At 35.9% G+C, this 4,175-nt stretch overlaps 1 long non-coding RNA gene across 1 annotated transcript; it reads left to right on the top strand.

Annotated features, from left to right (window-relative positions):
- The first annotated feature begins 1,413 nt into the window (after positions 1-1,413).
- On the top strand, positions 1,414-2,864 carry LOC136690867 (uncharacterized). The gene is made up of 3 exons (XR_010801796.1): positions 1,414-1,491; positions 2,528-2,592; positions 2,697-2,864. It is a non-coding gene; the product is annotated as an uncharacterized lncRNA (long non-coding RNA).
- Positions 2,865-4,175: the final 1,311 nt, after the last annotated feature.

Raw genomic sequence — 4,175 nt, 5'->3', positions numbered from 1 at the left:
GAATTTATTTTTAACGATTTTTGTTGTGCCAAAATCAAGCCTCCAGTAGGAGAAGAACCAAGGAACATTCCAAAAGGACAATGTTCAACTTAATTTTTTATACTGTGAAATTCTGCTCTCAGATTACATATGTAATGTACTTCTGAATTCACTGTATGACTGTTTGCACACATTATCCATAAATATTTAATGCACATATTCACAGTAATAGACTGATGTGTTAACAGATTTCAGTTTGCAAAGCAGTAATCCTTTTTTTCATAAAGGAGATGGGTTGCTCATTTCTTAATGTGATTTCTGAAATTTAATTTATATATAAATGTTCATTTATGGCTTGATTTATGACATAAATGTTTAGTGTTCTGCATCATGCCCTTCTCCATGTTGTTAAAATTCCTGTAGTTCATGTAAATTTGTTGTGATCTGGCACTTTTTAAAATATTTTAAATTAAAATATATAATATTAATTTAATTAAAAATTAAATTAATTGCAGGTTTAAAAAAAGTTTTTACCATCACAGTTGGTGGGGAATTATACTTATGTCAAATTCAGCCAGCTGGTGTTATAGAAACCGTAGATTACTGACACATTTAGTGCTCCATTTGTTAAATTTGTGGTACACATTTTTTCTTGACCGGGTAGTCATGCTGAAGTGTCTCTGCAAGACACCTAGTGTCTCTGCTTTCATCCTGCGAGAGACAAGGGACCACAATTTTTTTTTCTTTTTTCCTTCTCCAGGGCCTTTCCAGCCCTTTATTTCAAAGGGAGGGCCAAGTGACGTTTTATAGGAGGACTCCAGGCATGAGTTCCACATTACAAAATTAAGAAAATAAGTGTCACTTTCTATCTCTTACCAAGTATGTACCAGAAGTGGTCAAAGGATTCTGAGCAGTTGGTGCATTTACAGGCTGGTTTAGTCAGAAGGACTGTTACTCTTAATGAAGACTCAACACATGAGTAGGTAAGCACATTTAATGAACTTAAGACATCTTTGTCACTGGTATTTATATATGTGCAGTTAGTTCAATTTATAATAATTGTATGGGTGATTTACCAGTTACCAAACAGGGAGACCCTAGCATTGCTACCAAGAAAACCTAATATTTGAATCATTATATTAAAGGAACACTAGTTAGGATTTGTTTTTGTTTTTTTGTTTTTTTTTTTGTTTTCTCCTGGGTCTCCCCCAGTGTAATTCATATTTACAGGACTGTTCTGAAACCAGTGGGGGAGGGAGTGGGAGGGGTTTCCTACTCTCCTCCAAAATTTGTAGTGCAGTTTTGTTAGCAGTGACAGACGCTCTATTCTCCCTATCACAGCTCAGTGGTGCAACACAATGATTTTGAAGCTGTACTTTTAAGGTAAAATGTTATGTAGTGTTCCTTTGATATGCTGGCAACTTGCTTTTTTGCAGTTAAGTGAACAACTCAACCTACTGTATCCAATGCTAAAGACAATAAAAGGAGGCTGGCTTCTTTACAAAGCATCAGGTATAGACTTAATATTGGTTTTATTCATTAATTCATTATCTGTAACCGCTTGTCCAGTTCAGGGTGGGTCCAGAGCCTACCTGGAATCATTGGACGCAAGGCAGGAATACACCCTGGAGGGGGCATAGCAGAGCTCTTTTTAATAAGGTTCCATATCAATCCATAGACATCACTCTCCTTCAGTCTAAAGAACCCTTTCACAATGTAAAGAACCATCTAATCATGCAAAGCGTTCTCTTAATTTTTCGTGGTTTTGTACCGAAGAGGGTTTTTTTTCTTTGCTAAAGGACCACTGGAAATACTATAGGACAATATCTAATTTTTTTTTCTCCTATATTAAGGAGGATGGGGTAGCCGGAAGCTTTATCTTGTGTCCCCAGATGATTGTGGCAGAATTATACTATATATTGTAGCAGAATTCTGAAAGCAGCTTGTAAAGGTCTCCTTTATATAACTCCTCTTCAAGAAACGTACCCACTCCAAATCTTGGCTGAACACGTAAAGTCATGTGAAGTCACAGTTGTGGAAGCATCTGACAACGTAGACAGTGATGTTAATGAACCAAATGAGAACAAATGTTAGTGCTTTTTGTATAAAATTTACATTTGCACTGAGACAGCTAAAAATACTTAGTTCTGAAATCACAGTTGTGGCAATGTGAATTGTGTGTTTTTATTTTCTCAGCACCTATTCATCAGACCTGTACAATATGCTAGAAAAATTTCCTTTCTGAGGCTATTGAAATACATTGAAGTTCATTTAGTGAAAGGTATGCACAGAATTATTAATCAGAACTGCATCTCCATTTTTGTGATCTTGCAAATCTTGCCTTGCTTGGTTTTGCCTACTTCCCCATAAATACAAAATTTTGTCAACATAAATTGGAGTGGAATAGGAATGGTCAAAAATTACATGTAATATAATTTCTACATTTTAATGGATTTCAAATTGTTACCTTTTTGGTGATGTAAGGTTTTGTTCTGATAGTAACAATGTATTTTTCCACTTTTTTTTTTGTCTGTTCTTGCTAATGTAGTTCTGCTGATAGTTCAGAAGTTGCAGAAGAAATATTGCCCAGCTGTAGTTCCAAACTTCTGGATGGTTGGTGCTTAATTGTATTGCAAATTAAAAGTACTCTTAATTTTGTGTATGTTATACTGGTCATTATGGGGTGTTTGTGTTTCCCCTCATTTCCCAATCTATAGAGTGGCAATCAATCCCAGATCCCATCAAAGCCATATCACAGTTTCGAGAGACACAACTTAGTAATCATGCTACACAGGCACACCCTTGAATCTACACATGGATATGAGGAGCACCCCAGAGGAACGAGATAGAGCTCTGATCTCCTTCTACAAGAAGACTCATGTGGAATGGGGTCGACCTTTAAACTGCAGACTGGAAGGTACATTACATTTACAGTAGGAATCAGTTGTTAAAGAATGCATGTTTTGTTAATAAATTAAATCATTTTCACATGTGATTGTGCTGTTGGGGAGGATGTTACACTGTTCTTTTTCTCAACCTGAATTGACAGACTGAAGTCTGGGTTTTCTGTGAACCTAGGTAATTCATCCACGTTTTTTAGTGTGGCACCCACTACCTACTAATGCCAGACTACGCCACCCCATAGTTTTAGCCCGGAGCAAAGGGGAGCTCCGTGTTAAATAATCTCGACACAGATTTAGAAAAAAATACAAAAAGGGTTTTTATTAGTTGCACCATAAATGTCAGTTTGGGTTAAAAAGAAAATACTGGGCAAACTGTGGGAGTTGGGTGTCAAACTACAGAGAAATCCTTAACACTCGTGAAAGGAAGAGATTTTACTCAAAATAAGAATGCACTATAAATCGCATGGCACTCACACTATATTGCACTGCAATGTAAATCACACTAGTGAAACCCCCACTTCAAGATTAACCTCCCCGCTCCACACATTTAACCCTGTAAACTTCTTCTAATTTTTCTTTGAGCAGCAAGTTTAAAAACACCACAGAAGAATAAATAACAGATAAAATAAAACACCAGAGAAAAGCAGCTGACAACCCAGTTGCCGTAGAAATCTATAAAAATACATACAAACAATAATTTGTAGACAAACAAATTATGTCAATACCTCATTCCACTAAGCTGTTACTGCAATACGAAGAGAACATAACAGCTCCAAGCAGAATAATTGAAACCCAGACTCAAGGGTGGTAATTGCTCAACTTAGAATAATAAAAAAAACATACATTGTAATATACCACATTAACATCATTTAACTGCAGGTGGCTGGAATATACATGCAAAAAAAAAATGCATAAAAACCGTCCCATCCAGTAACAAGCGACAGTAGATAGTAATGCTAAGGAAACCATAATGGAGGGTAGCAATAGCTACATATATATATATATATACTATGGCAAGCCAAACAGGAAATATTTAATGAACTTTGATATATATAGAATGAAAGTTGATATATATAGAATGAACGCTGATATATATAGAATGAACTTTGATATATATAGAATGAACTTTGACTGTCTCGTTTCCGAAGACTTTACTGCTATCTGTTTATTGTTGCCATGGAGGCAATCACCAGCCTCGCGGTGCGCGATTTCAAAATAAGAGCGGACAGCGCGATTGAAAAAAAAATCATAATAAAAAAAAAACTTTTCAAAACAGCTCTCGTGCCAGAAATA

This window comes from Hoplias malabaricus, chromosome 3 (genome assembly GCF_029633855.1).
Source record: "Hoplias malabaricus isolate fHopMal1 chromosome 3, fHopMal1.hap1, whole genome shotgun sequence".
In the NCBI taxonomy this organism is placed as follows: Eukaryota; Metazoa; Chordata; class Actinopteri; order Characiformes; family Erythrinidae; genus Hoplias; species Hoplias malabaricus.
The sequence above is the reverse complement of the archived record's forward strand: the minus strand, read 5'-3'. Positions and strand labels throughout refer to the sequence as shown.